We start from the raw sequence: 23,053 nt of genomic DNA on the forward strand, positions 1-23,053 counted from the left end.
TTCTTACTACTATTCATATTTTAATTCTAAATATGTATAATATTTTTCTCTTTCATTTCTTTTTCTCCCTTCCCATTTTTATTTTTGCCTTTTTCGTTCTCCTTTTTTTCTTTTGTGTTTAAAATTGAACTCTTCTCTTTTGCCCTAAATTTCCCATTGTTTGTACCTACCTTTTTTGGTGAGGAAAAAGAAGAAAAAGAAATCTCCCTCTGTCTCTGCCTAGCGTAGCGTAATTAACACAAGGAAAAAAAAATGTGCTCCAGCAATTTAGCTTTTTGCAGCAAGCAGAACAGCCCTGCAAAACAGCTGAGAGCAAATCAGCTGAGAGTCAGGAGGCCAATCTAATCAACTTGTGCTAATTAGCTTATGCTGAAGCTGAAAGGGGCTGTTTTTTCTTGCCGTTTGCTTGCAAGGAGGTAACTGCTGCAAGGGTGGGGGCCAGTGGGTGGGCAGGGCTACATTCGGTGTATAAGACACACCTAAATTTTCACCCCCTTTTTGGGGGTAAAAAGGTGCGTCTTATGGTATTTTTTCCCTTCCCATTTTCCTTGTCTTTTTAAAAACATTATGAGCTCAAAAGCACAGTTTGTTTGTTTGTTTGTTTATTGTAATACTGGAAAACAATTTTTAAAATGTTTTATTACCTTAGAAAACATTAGCATGGCCCTGTTCAATTGTCAAAATAATCCTGTGCAGATCTACACAGAGATTTTACTGAGTTCAGCATGGCCAGTTTTTATATAAGTCTATGTACATAAGTCTGTTTTAATTTTTTGCAGTTTGCAGGGTATGTCGACTTACAAGGTAGTATAGAGTCTAGCCTGGGTAGAACTGAATAAGTGTGAGATAAAACTAGACTTTGGTTATGGCATATTAGCCAAAACAAACAGTATTATTCTTACATTAGTTGAGAATGCTACCTGTAGTATAGGATGTTACTAAGGTTGATGGCCAAGTTTATATATTACAAAGCATTACATAAAAGTCTTAATTGACCAAAGCCATGATTGGAAGTAGAGATCAGTATCTGTGGTTCTATTTGTAAAAGATCATGGGATGTGAAATATGGTGAATATGTTTAAGAACTAAACTAAACTGAAAGTGCTAAAATGTATGTTAGAGAGTACAAATTCATCCTTATGAAACAGTCCATTAGTTCATTACGTTGATGATAGTTGCACGTTACCCTCCAGTGAATGATGATAATGGAAGAATTCAATATGAGTATTGATACAAACATCTCAATGTTCTGAATAAAACAAATGGATGATTAGGAATAACACAAAAGATTATAGAAAAGGTGAGTGGGCCATTTGGAGACCCAGAAGTAAAAGAGAATGGTGATTCCTTAATGAGCATTTTTTGGCAAAAAGGACATTTTGTTTCGAACATGTAGATTAAAAGTAAATCTATTTATCTGCATGCATGAAAAAGGAATGAATACAAATCTAAAAGCATGACTGATATGACTATGATGAAAGATGAGAGAATTTGTAAAGACTATGAGAAGTTCTGAATATGGGACAGACAATATATTGGCAGTTTCAATAGTGAAGCTGGAGGAAAAAATACATTAAAGAAACAATGAATGTAGAGTGACTGCAGGAAGACAACTAAAAATCCTGCATGAAAAAGTATTAGAAAGCAGACTGCCATACAAATAGAATGAGAGAAAAGTAGGTATAAGAGAAAAGGATGTGGAACTGCTTGGAAAAGAAGGGGGGAATATTGTTAGAGTGAGCCACAACAGTGTGTGAAGTTCTGCTGATAGAAATATGAAAAGGAATGCTTGATGGATGAAGACATGACAGAGGCTACAGAAGAAAAACTGTTACAAGAGAATATTGTAAAAACATGGATGAGAATAATCTATGTGTAAGATGTATAGAGAAGAAACGATAGAGACAAAGAATGTAAAAAAAAACATGAAATAGTTAAGATAAAATGAGGCAGAGAAAATACAGAACAATTTTGATGGAAATAGAAAATTGTTTTGGAAGTGGATGAAGACGGCTAAGCAAGGAACTTCTAAAGTTTGGAGTAGATGCAGCACTAGGGATGTTACCTAGTTCAGTAATGAAACGTTTGCAACAAACAACCAAGCTCAAAGAGCATCAAGGACTCCACAGTTCAACCATCAGCTAGAAATATTGCCTTCTGATGGAGTTTCCAAAGTAATCAGGATTAAAATAAAAGTGAAGAAATAATATGGGATGAAACCAAGGGGAGAGAATGATGGAAGGAGAATTTTAGAGAATAATAATAATAATAATAATAATAATAATAATAATAATAATAATAATAATAAATAATGAAGTTGAGCGACTGTGGAAAAAGAAATCGTGTGTTGTCCCAATTGTAATTGGAGCCCTCGGAGCAATACCCAAAGGGCTACCCCGCTATTTAGAAATTCTAAATTTGCCGGACTTGAACAAAAAACCACCTTACTCGGAACAGCTTACATCCTCCGACGATACCTTAACAGTTCCTAGGTCCTTGGTTAGGACTCGAGCTGCTGAGCTATTAACCAGCCTCAAAGGCTGTGAATCTCACTAAAGATTAACCAATAAATAATAATAATAATAATAATAATAATAATAATAATAATAATAATAATAATAATAATAATAATAATAATAATAATTTTATTTCTATACCGCCCTTCTCCCGAAGGACTCAGGGCGGTGTACAGCCTATTTAAAAACACATAGATAGAATGTGATATAGATAGAAACAATAGTAATATGTTGGAGTGGAACTGAAATGAATGGTATAAATGTTAAAGGTCCCTCCCCACCTCCAACACCAGAAAAAGTAGAAAGGAAGTTACAAGTGCTATACTAGCAAGATTAAAGGTTAATGAGAGATGAGATAACCAGAGAAATGTTAAAATAGGATGTGGTTTGCTTATGGAGTGGCTGTGCCATTCATTTAACAAAGGTGCAAAGGACTAGTAGTGGGTTTCAAATCCTGTCGCTACCGCTTCGCTTGTGGACGTGTGTGCGCTTGCGCACATGTGCAATGTTTCTGCACATGCACAGAAGCTTCTGTGCATGCGCAGAGATGTCTGGGCAGGTGGGTGGAACCTCCCGCCGCCGCCGCTACTGGTTCACCCAATCCAGGGCGAACTGGTAGCAACCCACCACTGACAAAGACTATATCCATACCTGACGATGGGAATAATGCTGTTATTGTTTCCTTATACAAATGGAAAAATAGTAGAAACAAAAGAGAAAATCTTCAGGAGGACTATCCCAAAGGATAGTTCAGCTTCTTCTTGGATGAGAAGCAAAACATCTTCAAAGAGAAACCAGAAAGTCCAGTTGCCTCTTGAAAAAGTACCATTGGGACAAAAGCACCATGACACCATGACCTGGATGACTGAGAATCTCCATAGACATTCAGGAGGGCTAGTTTATTAAGCATGCCTGGGAAGGTGTTTGGCAAAATTCTGATCAAATGATCAAAATTTGGGAACAGCTGTGTGGCCTTCTATCAGGCAGGGGCTGTGCCAACCAGATTTTTGCTCTTTACCAGGTCATTAAGAAATATATGAATGTTAGAAAGTTAGTTCGTTCTATCTGCTGATTTAGAGAAAGTATACGATCAAGTGAATTGGCTTGTATTGTGGAATGTTATGTATGTATGAAGATTGGTTGCTGAATGTGATAAGAACCATTTATGATGTATGCATAGAATAAGGTTGGGTAATACCCATTTGATTGTTTATGGATAAATTATAAGGAACATTTGTGATATCTTGAAATGTGTGTGTTCTTTTGTATACAGATGTTGCTATGTTGTTGGCTGAGAATCCAAATGATTTTTCAGTAAATATTAGGTATGGTAGATTGTTTGATGTGATGAGGAGAATGAATCTGAAAATCAATATATCAAAGAGCACAGTTTTACTGTTTGAAAGGAAAAATGGAATAAGTAATTGCATGTTATAAATGCTGAGAAACTAGAACAAACAGAAGAATCTGTATATACTGTACCTTCAAAGACAATGTACTAAGACTGGAAAACAGATGAAGTAATGTTAAGGCATCACAGATACCTTAAGGTAGAGAATAAAGTATCTGTTGCAAGGAATGAATGTTTGTCAAGCAAAAATGGTTATGCATAAAAGCATATTTCTGTGCAGTTTATCATATAGAAGTGAGTCTTGGGTATGTCAGAAGAAACAAACATTGAATCTAGTGAGAATTAGGTGCTTACAGAATATACGCAGTAAAAGAAGGGGGACAGGAATAAATGGTTACTATATGTATGTGAGTCGAATAGAGAGTATGTGACTATAGAAATAGTTTGATCATATAAGATAACATTGTAAAATACTATAAATATATGAAAGAAGATTGGGAGTTAGGAAAAGATCTTGGAATGAAGAGATCCTGGGAAAACAAAGATAAAAACATATAGTTATAGATTTTTTTGTTTTACAAACAACTCCATAATAGCCACCACCATCTCAAAACTCCCATATCCCTATTTAAAATCTTCTAATTCCACATCTCCCCCTCCTAAAAGGTAGCTTATCTGAACAACGTGTAGGACAGACAGGGCCTCCTGAACCGAAATGGTTTGAGGTGACTGATGATATTAAACATCTGGGAGGCACTATATGGAATGGCATATGGATGTGATGGAAGCAATGGACAATTTGTAAGGCCTGCAAGGTATGATAATAAAAAGAAATGTCTAGATACGTTTCCTTTTCTTTTCCCTTCTCGGGCCTTTAACTTCTTTGGTGCAGAACTCTTTCTCTCTATTCTGCACTACATGCTTAACCCAAAAGGGAATAGTGGTGATGGTTTTGTTTTTGTGCATCTGTGCAGTTTTGCGTAGCAACAATTATGCTCATGAAAACCTGTTACTTTGGAATTGAACAAAAAGAATTAAATCTACTTTTACCTATCTTTCCTCCCAGTTGATTAGATTTTGTAATAGGGTTCAGCATTAGCCGCCCTTTATGTGCAGAAAACTTATATTTTTGTGCTTATTTGCTAAAACCAGTTAAGGGAAATAAACAGCATCAAGCCATATTAGTTCTCAGTGGATTCATAACTGCAATTTACATGTGCTTACCAATTATAGCAAAACTTATTACCATCTGATAATAAAGACAAAATTCTTCAATAGTACGGTACATGATAATGGTAGCATGTCAATAATATTGCAAGATACCTAGAGCAGTTCATATATTCAATAAGATACAAAACAAAAACCTGAAACATTAACATTTTTATTCCTGCTTTTCAGCTGATAAAAGAACCATTGTAATAGAATCTGCATACAGAATGCCTGACCCTTAAAGAAAGAAAAATTTAATGATAAGTTATATTCAGATCACAGCCTTGGCTGATTTCAAAAACAAACAAAGAAACCCTATGCAGGGCCTGACCTGACTATAATTTTGATGGGATTGAAGTGTGGAAATTTTACTTATGTATAATTTAAATAAATACATTCTTAGCAGTGACATTATTAATACACTGTGCCAATCCCTAGGCCATGACAATTTTTTTTGTGAACACTCCAAATGTTCCCAAATGGTTTTTTTTAAGTGGCAACAAGAGTTGCGATATGGTTCATCTAAACTCCTGTGCAAACCATATATTTGTTTTAATCTCCTCACATAAAACAAGTTTCTTGAGAACTGCACTCCTATCCTTGACTTCTAGTGAAACTATTTTGATCTCTTGCTTTGCTGACCAATTACAGACAGCAAAGATGTGTGAAAGACAGGTTTTATTGTCCCATCTTTCCTTGTATTTTGATGGTACAATATGGAATCAGAGAATGGTTCCATCTGCTGGCTTTGTTTAGATTCTTCCTGTTGAACTAGCTCTACTTAGGTGCGCATACACTACAATTATCATATTTTAGCTACGCCACAATCTTGTGAGGTATGTTAGGCTGAAAGAATTAACTTGTTTATAATAAGTTTCTAAAAGATACAATTTTTGAACCTAGTTAACCAATATATTCCTGACCCAACAATTATTAGCTATATGCCAATAACTGTTTTTTAAATTTTTTAATGTCCTTACTTCTATATACAGATAGATACAGGATATAGTAGGCTAACTCAGATGGAAGTTTCCAGTTTTACAGGTTTTTGGTCTCAATGCATTCTTCTCATTTGTTACTCCCCATGTTCTGTATACAAATATTCTAGATGAGCCAATACTAAGTGGATGGGGGTGGAGTTTCAGGACTTGGAAATTACAACTTACGTATTACAAAGAAAGAGTTTACAAAGCAGCTTTCATTACATTTACAAAACAAGGAAACCCATGTGTTTATTTAGTTTTGTTTTTCTTCAGGCTCTCTCCAGATGATCATCTCAGTCACCATGTCATTAATTCTGCTTTGCAAACTTCAAATAATTACAAATGGTGTCAAACTCAGTTTCAGGAGACATTTTATAAAGCTATGTGAGGTTTGCCCTCTCCTTTCCTATGCATTTGGTCGGCAGATAAGAGAAATGCCCTATAGGTATTTAGCAGCCTTTATGTTCAGTTTTGGGTTGAGAACTTGAGAATATTGTCAAGGTTGTCAAATGTTTAGTTACTAAATGAGGTGAATTAGAATCCAGTCCTTTCTTAGAGACATAGTAATTTAGTACAGAACCTATTGAATCTAAAATCACATTCAGAGAACTGAATTCTGCAGAAATGAAAGGAGATGGAGACCTAATTTGGCGATTTTTTTTTTAAGGTTTACGATACATATAATGAGTTTGCCTGATTTTCCTACTCTGTGCCAAAGCAATCCAAAGCAATAAAAAAGTCCACCTACCAGAGAATAAAACTGTTGAACGAGGCACTGCTGGTTAAGCAACATAGATTTAAAAAAAGAATTAATTTTCCAATCTAATCTTATTTGTTACAAGATAAACTACAGCTAAAATAGTCTAAGTACAGGAACACAGGGCACTACCACACCACTACTATTTTCACCTCCCAAACTTCTTCATGCAGCACTTGTGTCATTCTCTAAGTGGCCCTTTCTTGATGTCATCATAAACATCATAAATCTTAGGGCTTTTCCCTCTGCTGAGTTAAAGTGCTATGTACCTTCCGTAAGTCAGCAGAACCCATTTTGGTGATAAATCTGCAGCTTCTATTGCTAGTCCCTATCCTGCCTCTACTGCATCTATTCCCTGTCTCAACTCCCTGCCAAATGGTGCCGTCTGATTTTGTGTATGAGGCATGTGATCAGGAAGCAATTGATTGTACACTAGCAGCCTACCTTTGATATTGTGAGGTTTTGCTAGGCTAAGGGAGCATGCACAGCCTGAAATGAGCAAGAACATTTGTCTTAATACCATCCATTTCTGCCCTCCTCATTTTGCCTCTGATGTAATGCTGGGAAGTGTAACTGTTTTACATATGTTGTAACAGTCATGGGAAGCTAAGATTTTACATATGGTATTAGCTTATAGGCAAAGTTGTATTATTATATTGGTTTATCTAAAAATGGCAAAAACCCATTGCCTTTATGGACTAGGGCTGAGATGAAGGCATGATACATGGGAGAAAAAGATGTTGCCAGGGCATACGCTGTCATTGTACCATTCTTATGTACAAATGGGAAAAGCCCATCATCTCTGTTGGAAAACAGAATAAATTAAAATCCAGCTCCACAAAGGTGTGAAAAAAATAAGTAAATCTAAAGGCAGTTTTGCAATTAAAACTTATGGTTTCTTATAAAGTGGAACTCCTTCCCCATCCCACTTCCAGGTTTTGGTCTCCCCATCATCCCATATCTGCAAGTCACCAGTTTTACATTCCCTTTTCAAATTGGTCAGAAGGACTAATTTTCAGCTTATTCTCACAATGACTGCACAGGTTTTCCTGAATGTCAGCAAAACCCTTAACAAAAAAAAAACATTGGATTGAAGGGCTTTATATTACCAACACCTTAAATAGCAACTAGGAGCCTACTGGGTGCCAGTACATCCCATAGAACAGTGGTGTTACAAAGGTGTACCTATATCGGTCTGTGCTGCTACATTAAGGATCAATTTCAGCTTCCATGTGGCCTTCAAGGACAGCTCTATGCAGAGTGCATTGCAAAATTCATTTGAGAGGTGACCAATCCATGAGTGACTGAAAGTGGTGTCTCCCTGTACAGGAAAGGGCTTCATTGGCACACAAGATGAATTTATGCAAAGGGCCTCTGACCCTGGCTACTATCTGTTCTTTGAATAGGAACTGCAAGCCCGGGAAAATCCTCAAATTTTATACTAATTCTCTCTGGATCATTGCAATCCTGCTGAGAACTAAGAACAAAAATCCCTGGATCCAGAGGCAAGTCCCCACCCATTACGTCCTGGCCCTTAAGAGAGAGTCTCTCGATTGGCTTGGGATAAATGTGTATAATTAAGTATCATCAGTGTACTGATGATGCTTAACTTTGTGTTGGCAAATGATCTTATGGACTTCATATAGATATTAAACAGGAACAGGAAAAGACCCTGAGGGAAGAGAGATCTTGGGCCAGATTTATCCACACTTACCATATTAACATGAATGGAACTGGCCCTGGAGTAAGGACTAGAACACTGTGTGTCCTAATTCCCTGAGCTGGCCCAGTATTTCAATCAATAGTATTCAAAACCTTGAGATCAAGAGCTAGCATGGACACATCACACACATCCCATGTTTGCTAGAGATCATCATCCATAGGTGTAATCAATGCCATTTTGATCCAATTTCCAGACCTGGCACCCCAATTGGAAGGGTCTAGATTATCCATGCTATCTAGGCTCTCTGAAGTTGTAATGTGAGCTTCTTCTCATAATCTTCCCTAAGGAAGGAGGCTAAGACAGAACATTTATTCAACATCATTAGGATCAGAGATGGTTTCTTAAGGCGATAACAGACCACCTTGTCTCAAGGATGAACTCACCACAGCAAATGCTCACCAAAGCCTCATTAGCCAACCAAACCAACAGTATGCTAATACTCTTTAGCTTTAATATTCTCAGGTATTAGAGATGATTAGTATTATAGTGCATTAACAACACTAACATATAAATCTGTGTATTTGGAAGCCCAGATCAAGGGAGATGATAGCCCTCAGATGAACACCCAGAGACTTAAGAATATTTGAAAGAAGAGAATTGAGCTCAGGCTTCATTAATAAACAGACAAGAGAGAGCATTCACCTATGGGAGAATGTTCATTAATTGAAACAAAAGAAAACAAATTGGTTCAAAGCTAAATCCAGCAGGAATTCTGCCAGGAAGGATAAAATAATCAAATACTGTTAAGTACATGTAAATTGAGGTGTGAGACCATACAGTGACTACTTTAAACGATCTTCCATAAATTTTCCAATACAGGAAATCCCAGCATCACTATGAAATCCAGGTACAACTAAAGGGTTTATGAGAAGATGATTCTGATAAAAAGTAAGAAAACCCATTGCCTCAAGAGGTTTTTTCTTCTGCTGCTCAGCTTTCTACAAAGCTTGGCTTTGTACAAAGCAAGCTAGATTCTCCCTTTGTCTGCCCAAGCATTGTGCCTGGACCTAGTGCTGAAAGATCCTGTTGAGCCTTGTATCATCCCTTTTCTACACAGATTCAGGAGATATATTATTTTCATGCCCTTTATTTTCCAGTTGTCTCTCTGTTTAAGCAGAGATTTCCCCATTAGGTAGACATTTAGTTATATACGTCTGTCCCTTTCTAAGTCCCTTTGAACCCTATTTTTCATGTCTAAGTTGTATTATGGCTGCAACTTTTTGAAATGTTTAATTCTGATTGCCAATTCAATGCTGCTTGAATAAGATTCTTCCACTTCCTGAATGCCTCAATCAATTATAAATATTGCCTCAGCCCCCTTTTGCTTCATTTTGTTTACTCTTGCTCCTTTTTGCTTGCCCAGCCTAAGTCACCAAGTTGCCTTAAAATCTGGTTTTCCCATTTTGGGAACAAGATGGAACAGGACCTGTCTACAAAATAAAGCATAGACAATACATAAATATCCACATGAAATCAAACTTCTCCTAATATAAAGTTTAATTTATATTTCTGACTTCATGTTTTATACCAATTCTAAAACAAAACTGCTGAAACATTTGAAACTGCCATTTCAGTTTTAGATTTTGAGCACAATATCTTTTATGTATGTTTGTGAATGTGCATATACATACACACATGCATCTACTGATGGAAAGAATGCAGTCTATGAAAGTAAAACAATGGTCCACAACCTTTATCAATCATTGGGTATGTTTTTAATTTTTGAGAGCATATTATAGGCATATTATGTAAAAAAATGGCTTGGATGATATGCTTGATCAGTTATCTTTTTCTCTAACTGGTAAACTTGTTCCTTACAGTTCCCTCCATCCTCCCAAGATGCTACTCATAAACTCAGCTTACCGTTTACTTTTTTTTTCTAGGCAAGGAGGATACTTCCAGACAAAACAGCTGGCTGTAGCAAACCACCATTTTAATTTTTAAGACTGTCTCCAGGTTAAATGTGAGACCCAAAGGTATTCTGGTACATAGAGATGATTCTTAAGGACAGTGCTTTATTCGAATCATGTCAACTTCTCATTTATTTAGTTTTTAATAAAATATTATAAAATAAAAACAAAAATAAAAAATGTGTCTCATGCCAAGGGTTATACTAACTTTCCTGAATAACATGAATCCTGAAATCCAATTTTTCCCAACCCTCCTTTTTTATATTTCTCCTTTAAAACAATAATGTTTCACGGAAAGCAAGCTGGAGATATTCAAGGAATCATGCAGGCAAAACATTTCTAAGCACACGCACATACATAAAAAATCAAAATGTCTTTAAAAACCCTTCTTCCTTGGGCCAACCACACTACACTCTACAAAACCCAGACCAAAAACTGCACATCATAACAGAAAGCCAGGTATGTCAAATGCACCCCTTCAGGATAGAACATTTGAAGTGCTGAGATCTGACCATTTTATGTTGCCATTGTGTTTTATATTGCTTCCTGTTTGTTCTGTTTTATTCTTATTTTTGCTATACACTGCTCAGAACTGATTGAAGCAGACTGGTGCCAGTAATAAAAGTAACATAAATGTCCCATGCATAAGGTGTTTCTTGCTATCCTACTTTAAAATTCTCAAGTTGTTCATGGCAGATATTTCTCTTTTTTTTTCTTTTTCTGGGGAGCTGGGGGTCACTTGAATAAAGCCATGGACTGCAGTCGTCTAATAATTTGATTTTTGAAGAACACATACACAGTGGATATGTAGGTTATCATAATATCAATATTTTATGTCAAGACAGTAGCTAACATGATGTATAGTTTGAAAGAGTAAAACATATTTCAGGTATTCTCTTAGTTATATTTGTACTCTTGGGAAAATTAAAATTTTCTGATGATCAGTTGACCATTAAGAAGTGTTGTAAAGATAAATCAGATGAGCATTACAAAGCCTGTGCTACAAAAATATTTTATAAAATATTTCAAATTTTATTTTACTTTATTAATACAGAATTTAAAATATGCAAAGATATGGCTTAAGTTGTGTGGGAAAAAAGGATTTATAAATGCATCCATTCGTGTAACAAATATGCTTGAGGTTTGGAAGTAGTGTATGGCAGGATGATGATTGGTCTCTCAACTCAGGAGGATAGCAGGTCTCATCAAGGTCACGAGGTTGGAGGCAATAACAGAACAAGCACACCAACCTTTAGGTAAAAGTTTAATGCTGGGGGGTAAAACTTACTTTTGTCTTTCACTGTGTCTCTACTTCAGAGATGTTCTGTTTATTCTTCACTAAAAACTATCAAAATATTATAGCATCTTTTTTTAAAAAAATCAAAGTTATTTAGAAAGATTACACCTTGACTATCCTGTTGCATCAAAAACATAATGTGTTTGTAAGGCAGCTTAACTCAGTGTTAAAAAATCCACTTTTCTGGATTTGAAACACATTGACTCATAAACTAATTTACACAAAGGCTGGGTTCACACAAGGCAGGCAGGCTAATATGTACTTGGCTAATTTGTGGCTTAGTATACTGTGGAGTCTTAACTCTTATGATACTGTTGGAAGAAATATCCATCTGGTTCAGTTCCAAGTGGGGAGAAAGACATGTAGGCTGGTTGGAAAGATGGTTTAAAGGTGAAGCAGAACCACCAAGCACGTGTGATTCTGGGTAGCTGACTACATGGAGTGGAGAGTGAGGATTATTTATACCCTCTCTTGGGCCTTGCCCTTGAGCTTCCTGTTTCTGTGGCAAGAGTATGTATACTATTGGCTGTAGTCAAACTCCCATGGGGCCATGTGGAGTCAAGTTTGTCTGAATCAAGTTTGGTTGAACCTTGGATTGATGCAGTGTCCCTCAGGTGATTTTGTAATGTAGTGAGCCCTCCTGCTAGATAATCCTATTATGTCCTGGGGAGTCATGTCTTAACCCCATCACCCTGGAGCTGAAGGTCTTTTGTTTTATAGATAGGCTGACCCAGTCCTTCTCAATGGGCACCAAATATCTGCTGGGGGCAGGGAGCTGAGGCTCTGAGTTTCTGTCTCCCTTAAGATTTCTATTTCTCTTTTAGGGGAAATATAATATTCTGCCTTTTTAATATTTCCTAAAATATTTCATTCTTCTAGGAGAGAGGAGGGTGCTAACTTTCTGCAATACATTAATGACTTACAGCACAATCCTCCACAAATCTACTCAGAAGTAATTCCACTGAATCCAGAGTATTATTCCCAAGTAAATGGTTATGATCCTAAATACACCAGGAAGCAAATCCTGTAAGTTATAAAGGCACTTATTACTCAATATATTCATGACTCTACTTTAGTGTACAACATAAGCTCAAGCTTCAAGAGCCTTGGTAGTACAGTGGTCTAAAGCACCCTGTTATTAAGACCAGCTGCCTGCAATTACTGCAGATTCGAATCTCGCCAGGCTCAAGGTTGACTCAGCCTTCCATCCTTTCTAAGGTAGGTAAATTGAGGACCCAGTTGTGGGGGCAATAAGCTGACTTTGTATAAATATACAAAAGGATGAAGGCTATTGCTTAGTGCATTGTAAGCCGCCCTGAGTCTCCGGAGAAGGGCAGCATATAAATCGAATTAAAATAAAAAAATAAAATAAATAAGCTTCCTGCAGCTGATGTAGATGCTGGTCTATGAAAGCACTTAACACTAAACCAAGATGTTCCTGGATTCTTGACAAATATACTATCTATTTCTTCTTTACAAACTGATCAGATGTGTATTTATTGGGGGGAAAGAGGTAAATGCAAATCAATGTCTGTAAAAATAGGAGTGTTTATGAATATGTCTCTCCTTATGAAGCTAATCACAATTTAAATCTATCAAAATAAAATAGGATGTCTTTTAAAAGAATACATCCTGAGCCTTTTGCATTTAATATTCCTCTTGGTGATGGAAAGAATCCAGTTTATAAAACAGTGCCTTTTAATATCCTGGTCTCCTTAGATATCCTCTTGCTTTTAGAGACTTTGTTTAGCCTAGGACAACTGTAGCCTTAAAGCTTCCTAGCTGGCTTGATGCATTCATAGTAAAGCGTAGTAAGGAGTGAGATTTAAAAATAGAAGAATTCCTGTGGGAAGACATCCCACTACAGCTCAATCTGCCAGCTTCCTTCTATTGTCAGGGAATGTGATTCCTCCCCCCGCTCTTTACAGTCTTCACGGGGGGTGCCTCTATTCGAGATTCCCGCAGTCACATCTCTTCAATTTGCAGGCCCCTCATTTCCTCCCCTTGGTTGACCTCTGCAACGAAGCCGTCCAAAGCTCCTGGAACAGTCTTTCCCGACTGCCAAGCAGCCAGTCATTCAGCAGAAAACCTGCCCCACATTAGAGCACAGCGAGCCCATGACGTCACCCGAGGGGTTACTTTCCATATTAGGACATCGCCCTGGGCGGAGCTTTTCATTCCGTAGTTGCTCCAGCGTTCGGCAGGAGTTTAGCGCAGGCGCTTGGAAGCCTCTGCAGCGCACGTTTATGTCTGCCTCAATAGAGAAAAAAAAGCGATCTCTGACAGGCTCAGAGGAAGTAATACAGCCTCCGTTTATCCTTGAATGAAAACCGTGGCGCACAGGCTGAATGCAATCGTTAGTTTTCCGACATTCCGGGTTTGCCGGAGATGGAAAAGAACTGCTAAAATATTTCAGCAGTAATTGTAATCAAAGTATGATTAAAAAACAAATAAGCTCCCTTTCTATCTCAGATCTCTGAAGTTCCACTTCACAGAAAGGGAATGTCTCCATATTGCTGTTGGAAGCTTCTTCGCCCTCATAGCTTGAATTATAAATTACCGAGGGGAAAAAGTCTTGTCTGTTTCTGACCTACACCAGAGGTGTCGGCCATTCTAGCTCAGTCCCGTTTCTCAGCTCTGCCAGAAACGGGAAGGGCTGCTGGTTCCAGATGCACAGAGCTGATTGTAAGGGAAGGTATTTAGTACTGCAGGGAAAACAATCCCACGTGATGCTGGTATAAACATGAAAAAAACAACAACCCCGAGCTGAATGTAAAAGCTGAACACAGAAAGGATAGTTGCAATCTGGTGTTGCACAAACTCAATTCAAACAGCTTATTTCCACCTAAAGATGTATAGGTAGAGTTAATGTGGTATAGTGATAAGTGAGATAATTAACATTAATAATTTTAAGCATATCTAATCTCACAAGGGATCTGCACTTGAACTCCTGAAAAATGAGGCATAGTACATTTATTCCTGAGAAGAGAAGGTTAAGGGGGAATGTGACACTGTGAATGTAACACATGTGAAAAAGAGTTTCAGACAGACACTATCTATTCAGTATCAGCCAAGAGCAGGATTCTAAATAATAATTCTGGGTTATTAAAAAAAAAAAGACATATTCTGTTTGAATGATGGGGAAAATTTCCAGGCAGTTGGGTGTTTAGAACCTAGGAAGAAGGTGGTTTGGTTTTTTTATTTTATTTTTTTGCTGGCTGTGTACAAGCTGAGGTTGGGCAGCCATCAGGCTTTGATGCTTTAATTTGCACTCCTGCATTGAATAGTAACTTGGACTTTGTGGCCTAAATGATCTCTTCCAGTCCTATGATTCTGTAATATAGGGGCTTCCTCCATACTGTACCAAAATATAATTAGACTCATCCAATAACTTTTTCAGACATACACAGCTGAGGAGAACACCTATAACACTGGAATGAGTTCCAGAAAATGCAGCCGCAGTCTCAGAAAACATAGAGATTCAAATGTTGACCAGAAACTCAAGGAGAAAGAATAATTGAACTGTAAGTTGTAACAATGAACCTATGGTTTAGGTACAGTACTGTATTTTGAACAGATGATGTGAAGTTAAGAAAAATTGGAAAAGATTGGAAAAATGGAAAGCCATCAGAAATACAACAAGGTAGCAAGATGACCCTTGCTATCATAACAACCCAAGCAGAAGCTTAGATGTATTTGAAACAGTCATTCTTCAGAGGTAATCTTGGCAAAATTATTTTCATGTGACAGAGTTGAAAGAGAATGAACCATTGAGCAACAATTAACTGTAATTTAATTTAATTTAATTTAATTAATTTAATTTATATGCCGCCCTTCTCTGAAGACTCAGGGTGGCTCACAATACATTTTAAAAAATCATTATAAAAAAACATTGAAAAATTAAAAACATTAAAAACTCATTCATTTATTTTATTATTCAAATTTCTATACCGCCCTTCTCCTTTCGGACTCAGGGCGGTGAACAGCCAAAATAAAAACATCTATACATAACATTACAGTTAAAAATAGAGTTAAAATAATTTATAAATTGGCCCATGATTTAAAACCTGTCAATTTAAAATCAATTCATGCCATTTATGGCCGGATCTCACCAGATCACAAGAGCGAGATCCTCTGTATGTCAGAGGATAGAGACAAAAAAGTCAAGATAGAGGCTACAATCACCTAAGGGTGTCAATAAGAAGTAACCCCCACTGGCTCCCCACAGAGTTTAGGCCTCCTCCCCAACCTCTATCATCCATTGCGTTCTTACCTTTTGAAGATCCCTGGAGCTTTCCTCAGCACTCTACTGACACTATTAGGGAATCAAAATGGAATAATTCATCCATAGACATGGCATGGGGCCTCCTAAAAGTGGCTGCCATTTCAGAGCAACTGCAAGTAATTGTCGATAGACTGAAAATGACAGCTGTTTCTGGGAGACAGCTACGCAACCAAGAGACGAGTGGCCTGCTCTCCTTCCCCAACATGAAGTCCACAGAAGTTCAAAAGGTAAGTGTGCAATGGGTGTTGGGGGAGTGCGGAGCAGGCCCAAGGCCTGCAGGGACCCAGCAAAGCAGGATGAGGTTGGTGAGGTGGGGGATGCGAGTGACAGTAGAAATAACTTTTAAACAGGGTCATAAGTAGCTTTTGGGTGAGCTGTCATAAGTTTGAATGGCCGCTGAATGATTGTTAAATTATGACTATCTGTATTGTATTTATATGGAAGATAGGATCATGTCCAGCCATTTTATATTTCTATGAAGTTGGTATTCACCAGATTTTTTTCACACATAATTCCATATATGGAAATTATTTGCACATTGAGAATTGTATAATCTCTCCAATTTCAGTATAAAAAGTGCTATCTTGTAGTCCTCACTTAATTACTGCTCAGAGTTACAATGGCTTTGGAAAGAGTGCTTTTTAATATGTAATAGTATTCTTTTTTGCAGTCATTACAATGTTTGTGATATTACAATATAATCTAATCTTATAGAATATATATTATACAGCAGTGGTCCCCAACCTTTTTATCGCCGCGGACCAATCAGCCTTTGATAATTTTACTGTGGCCCGCTGAGCGCGCGCAGGGGTGGGGGCTTTGGGCCACACGTGCGTACCTGCGCGGGGCTCTCTTCCCTGGAGCCTTTGCGCACGGCCCAGGAGCTTTTGCGCACGGCCCAGGAGCCTTTGCGCTGCAGCGTTCATGTCCCCCGGCCGCTGTGCGGCCCGGTGCCAGGTACTCCATGGCCCGGCACCGGTCCGCGGACCGGGGGTTGGGGACCACTGTTATACAGCATATGTAATAGCATTTAGCCCAAACTAGCTTATTATCAGAAAGTTATGAAAGATAAGATCAATTTGGATGAGAAACCATTAGGAAATCGCAGGGTTATAAACTAGGCTGAGAAATCAGAAAAAACCTTCCCTGAAGAGGACAATAGCGAACCTCTTGTACTGCTGCCAAGAACACTGAATATGACTTGAGAAACTTTTATAACTTTATAAGTTTTAGTTTGTGTTGTTTTGCTGTTTATGACAAATTGCTGGCAGGAGGCTTTCTAACAATCTATTTTCCTTTTCTTATTTGCAATACTAGTCAAAGACTGTAATAATAAAGACATCAAAATTTCCTATGTTTGCCTCATATGAGTGTATTCTGTATACACACAGACATTTATTAGTCCCAATCAATCCACTGCAAGAAGCAGTGGCAAAGCAGTGGTGCCCTAAGCACTGACAAATCTTGGTGCCCCCCTCCTTTAAACGAAGAACCAATCTTAATTGGTTTTTTTTTCTTTCTCAACTTTGTGGTGCCCCCTTTGGGCCTGGTGCCCTAAACATGTGCTTAATCTGCTTAATGGTTAATACACCACTGAATTGAAGGTAATTAATAGTAATATTAATATTTCTGCTTAGTATCATTTAAACTATAGTTATTTTCTGAAAAAACTTTGTATTTTCATTTCTCAACTTGTTTTTATGCTGAAATACATATAAAAGATTGATTGGTTATCATCCCATCAAGCCTATTAGTTTTGTAATTCTAGTGATCATAGGGAAATTCCACTTCAAAGGGTCCAGATACTGAAAGAGTAAAGGGAAATTAACTGACCTGTCCATCCAGGCTTGCTCGCTCATTCACTCATACAACCCACTCCAGTCCCAAAGAACTATATACAGCATTTAACAACAGAAGCAAAATGTAAGAAGAATATAACGTTAAGAGGAAAGGAGGCCTCCATGTTGCCTTTGTCCTTTTAGTCTTGTATTTTTATTTCCTGTGAGGCTGCCAAAAAGCAAGGGAAAAAAAACAGGGCTAAAAGTCGTGAAGTTGGGCAAAAAGCTAGAATCGCTTACTTGGTATTCATTCTGTTTTAATTTATGAATTGAAATATGGGCCTGTAATCCTGTTTTTTTTTGGGGGGGGGAGGAACTAGGGATTGAGGAAATAGATAGACCTTGAGCTAAAAGCAAAATTAACTTTATCAGATAGCAATTGATCATCCCTTGTTTTTATTTTCAAATTTCTTCTGAGTGTCTGACTGTATTATTTATAACTAAGATGTAAATTCTTAATGAACTAGTGGTGTTCATTCTGGGAAAGGGATCTAGCCTGTAGCATGTGCCTTCCTGCAGGGTCAGGCTATTAAAAGAAAAGTGGGGGCACTTACCTTTTCCCTAATAAAGTGGAAGTGATTATTTATTTGAAGTAAAGTGATTGGTAAAACTTTATTTAGCCAGTTCTGCTCAGGAATTGCAGGAAGGGAACAGCAGAATTGTAGGAAGATTTGGAAATAGGAAATGCAAGACTCCAGGTCATATCTCATCCATGTGTATACTCCGTTATAATAACATTATTAAAAAACAATTGTGTTTTTAAAAAGTCAGCGTTGTATTCAGATATGCCAAACAGCCAGGGGGATGAGTCAGAAGCAGGTAACAAACTATTGCCTCCAACAAGTACAAGTGAGCTGTTGCAAAGGTTTGGCTGCTTGGAAATGGATAATAGCTGAAAGGAAGTCAGTGGCTGATGTGGGAAGGAAATCAAGTCCTCCCACCATATAGTCTTCCTGCCTCAAAGAGGAGAAGATTTAAAATCACAAATTAGAATAAGTCTAGACAAAGATTTAAAAATGCAACAGGAAATACCAATGTAATCAGGTGAACTTTCCTCTCTCTCTGATCTTAATCTGAGATCTCTTTGATCAAATAAGAAAAAAAAAGGCCTTTCCTCAAAGTGATTACAGTTTTCAATTGACAAATGCTGAAACCACAATTCAGCAGGATGTCTGACTGCAGAGTGCCACCTCTGAGAATGCCAGCTAAGTGCACTCTCATGGAATTCCTAGAGTGTGCTTTTGCACACTTTTGAGGAATAAAGGCAAGTTGTCTATATACTACTAAAACTCTTGTGTTTGTACAATCTTTAACTGGGCGAAATGGAGCAAAACATTTCCAACTAAGGTACTTCAAATGAGCTAACTTACTGAATGCTGAGAACCATTATACCTGTGGGAAATAAATTCTGGAAAGCTGTTGCCATTTCAGTGTCAGCAATGTGCTGCCAGGGTCACATGATACTCATTTACAACATTCCCTGATACCTTCCCACAAGTCAATGAGGAAACCTAGGAAGCTGGCAGGGAGAAAGTCAATGGGGATCACATGACTGTAGCTGATGGCAAGAGCACAGTGGTGAGTTTGGAATAAGAAATATATCTAAAAGGATGACCAAACAGATCATGGGTTTATAGGTCATCATAGTCCTATATAAAAGGCTTATGGGAGACGACTCGCCACAGCCGCCTCCAATAGCTGATTGTGTATTGCAGTCTCGGAATAAACTTCACCTCTGATTCAAGTAACTGCCTGCATTCTTTATTTCCAGCTTGGAAATGAACCAGGTAAGATTTCTTTCTAACATTGTGTCATGGCTATCTCAAGACGAAGAAGATGAAGAAGAACATCAGCCTCAGGAAATTCAGCTGGAAAAGTTGCCTAGCAACCAGGAGAGGCAGCTATTGCTGGGCTCAGAAGATCAAGAGGCGGAGCTAATATTTTCCCCAATGCAAGGGCCCACTGAACAAAGGTGCTCAGTAAGACTATTGGCCAGAAAAAAATCTGCCCCATAAAAAGGAACATATCAGTGTCACATATCCCCTATATAAGGAGAGCTGTGTGCCTCACAGATCCATTAGTGACTACTCTGTTTATCTCATTGTATTCAACTCCTTAGCTGTCTTCTTGTTTGTTCAAACTTTGTGCCATTAGAGTTCTGTTTCAAAACCTTTGAAATAAAGATAAAAGACTTACCTGTGTCTGTGGTTTCTGTGGACCAGGAAAGGACACGCTGGAATCAGATTGGGCTAAAATATAATTGTTGAAGCACAGTTTACTGAATACATCATAATTCAAAAATCTTGTTTCAACTTCTAAATTTAATCATCTTGAATTCAAGATGCTTCTGAAAGGATTGAAACTGCATCAGAATATTTTGGTAAGGTTAGGACAATTTATTTGATATCCAAAGATCTATTTTGAGAAATTTATTTTGCACACCTCATGCTATACTAACCATAGTGATTTAGTTCATGTAGTATACTGTGCTCTTAAAAAACAATATGATAGAATCAAGGTTTTGCAAGAGGCCATTTTGATTATCAAGTCTAATTCCGCTTACTGTAGGAATCCAGATCCAATCCCATGCCAGTTTGGATAATCATTATTACTGTAGTATGTCATATGAACCTGCCACCTGTTGAATTCAGCAGTCTTTCCAACTTCTGTACTACATTCATCTAAAAATAAACTTCATTGAACTCTTATTTCTGAATAATCTACTTCATTTAGGTTATTACATCTCTAATGATGAATACAGTGCTATTAGATGCATGCCCAATTTCTCCGTTCATAAAGATGATGCTTTTTCAATTTACATGACAATGAAGAACACTTTTTAAAACTTTAACCCCCAATTTAGAAAATCTTTGATAGTCAAACAAGTCCAACTATGTTTGATGGGACTTACTCCCAGATAGGTGCACCTTCAAGCTAAACATTCCTTTTTCATAACTTCAATGTAGACGAGTTTTTTACATCATAGTCTTTGATTTTTTTTGGATTCTGAGTTACATTTCATTAGGAAATTATAAATTACGCTTAGCAAATATACAATATTTTATAGATGTTTCAAATTCAATGACATTTATCAATGTTCTACCTTTTGCAGCTATGCTGTGTAAATATTGAAACCATTAAGTATAGAATACTGTGTTAAAAAACTTGATATTTGTCTCATTAACAATAAAATTTTGCACGCTAAGTAATTGTCTCTTTACCTGGTATATTTCTGCTTAATCTCTGTAAAGATAATTCAAAAGCAAAAGCAAGAAGGGAGAGATCTAAACCTTTCATGTAGTCTTGGTTATAGAGAATAATTGGGATTGGCAATTCTGTTAAGTGCTGCAGTCACTAAGGTAAAAAAAATCATATGACTGCATTATATTATTTTTTTCTGTTAAATGAATCACTACAGTTGTTAATCAAGACAACATGTGACTGCAATTTCTGACTTCACTTTTGTGTTCTTCATTAATTTGTTGTCCAGTCACTTTATAGGAAAAATGGGTGGCAAAAAACAATAATTAATAAATAAGTCTGCTGTTGGAAGTTGGTTGTGAAGATTGCAAATGGTGATCACATGACCGTGGAATGCTGTGATGGCCACAAGGATAAGCTGCAAAGATTTTGTTTTCCATCATTGTTTCAGACAGTCATTAAACAAGACAGTTGGTAAGCAAGGACTACATGCATTTATCCCAAGCAATAGGTTATTAAGTATTACTTAACTTAACTTAACTTCTTACAAATAGTTTTTAGTTGTATGAACATAAATGGATGTATGCAGCCTTTCTAACAAATAGACCAAAGGTGCTGTTTCAAGAGGCAACTGGACCTTCTTACAGATACTTTTGCTGTTTCCACAGAAATAATGGAACATAAGGAAATATAATCCATTCTGAAATTCATGTCAGGCAGTCAGTATGATGGTCCCAAAGGTGCTTTTTCAAGAGACAACTGAACTTTCTGGATTTCTTTGAAGACATTTTGCTTCTTGGATGAGAAGTGAAACTTCTTCAAAGAAACAAAGAAATACTAGAAAGTCCAGTTACCTCTTGAAAAAGCACCTTTGGGACAACCATAACCTGGATGACTGAGAATCTCCATAGACATTTAGCCAATATGATAGTACATCTGAAGTTCAGACCTGCTAGATCACGTTTTGAATCCTGAAAATTATTGAATTTAACCCTTGACCTTTTAGTGGATCATATATAATTCCTTCCTTGTTTATGCCAGTTCAATGTGATGAATTTTAAAAGGTTTCATTTAGTTATTAGTGGACACAAGCTGACAACCCCCACCCCCCCATAAATGAAGCCGTGTGCAATTAGAACATTTAAGCAGTCATATATTGTAATTATTTTCTCCACATCAAACTTACAGGAAACCAGTTTGTAAAGTTTGTAGATGAAGTTCCTTTGTACAATACTGTTCATTGGTCATTGAATTACTGTACATATATACTTTCATGCATAAGCATACACTTCTTGGGTCAGTTTTTCAAGAAAAGGTGAAAAGATTTAAATGTTTTAAACTGACAGGCAAACCCAAAATTCAATAATTTATTTATTCAATTTATATGCTGCTCCTCTCATCAATAAGGCCATTCTGGATTGCTTAGAAACAGTACTTTAAAAAAGATAAATATTGAATCAATTAAAATTACACTTACAATACTATATAAAAACAAGAACCATGGAGATGGTGACATGGGGATGAGCTCTTAACTCATCAACCATTTCCACCCTTGGGGCCCCAAGCCAATTGGGAAATCCAAGTTTTGATACTGTTCTGGAAAAACAGAATGATGGGAGCAGTTCTCAGTTCTGGTGGTAGAATATTCCACAGGGCTGGTGCCACAGCTTTAACAGTAACAGAGTTGGAAGGGACCTTGGAGGTCATCTAGTCCAACCCCCTGCTCACACAGGAGACCTGTACTAGGGATTTGAACCGCCGAACTGCCAATCTTTCTGATCGACAAGCTCAATGTCTTGATTCTAGCCGGAATTCCTTACTGAATAGGATCCACAGCAGGCCCCTTCTGCTTGAGTGAGTGGAGCAGGCTAATCCCTTGGGGTGTCATGGGCTCCTCAGATACACCATTTAAGAAAGATTAGTGAAATTATATCTCCATTAAACAATTCCTTATTTTGGAGACTTCTACATGCAGGGAAGGAA

General features: G+C 37.3%; 1 long non-coding RNA gene across 1 annotated transcript; it reads left to right on the forward strand.

Annotated features, from left to right (window-relative positions):
• Positions 1 to 14,096: 14,096 nt before the first annotated feature.
• On the forward strand, positions 14,097 to 20,064 carry LOC117671424 (uncharacterized). Its single transcript, XR_004592856.1, has 3 exons — positions 14,097 to 14,179; positions 15,147 to 15,270; positions 19,641 to 20,064. It is a non-coding gene; the product is annotated as an uncharacterized LOC117671424 (long non-coding RNA).
• Positions 20,065 to 23,053: the final 2,989 nt, after the last annotated feature.

Source organism: Pantherophis guttatus, chromosome 1, assembly GCF_059756535.1.
Source record: "Pantherophis guttatus breed Tessera chromosome 1, ASM5975653v1, whole genome shotgun sequence".
Classification (NCBI taxonomy): Eukaryota; Metazoa; Chordata; class Lepidosauria; order Squamata; family Colubridae; genus Pantherophis; species Pantherophis guttatus.